Raw genomic sequence first — 265 nt, forward strand, 5'->3', positions numbered from 1 at the left:
TATCAGGAATCGGAAATTTCACAATGTAAACAGTTTTCCACAATCTCTCATATGTTACTCAATATAAATCTACGTTTCACTGATTTACGAAATAGAAATAATTGGTCTTCGTCCTTGCTTGTAATTTTAAGAAAATTTAGCGCGTTGCAACTACACTAATTACAATTACAGGCTTAATATGAGAACTCTCGATGATATAATAAAATATATACAATATACATATATATATTTATTTTAATATAAGTAGGAATTTCGCAACTAGTGC

This window comes from Temnothorax americanus, unplaced genomic scaffold, assembly GCF_048541705.1.
Source record: "Temnothorax americanus isolate GAGA-0224 unplaced genomic scaffold, ASM4854170v1 Scaffold11, whole genome shotgun sequence".
Lineage (NCBI taxonomy): Eukaryota > Metazoa > Arthropoda > Insecta > Hymenoptera > Formicidae > Temnothorax > Temnothorax americanus.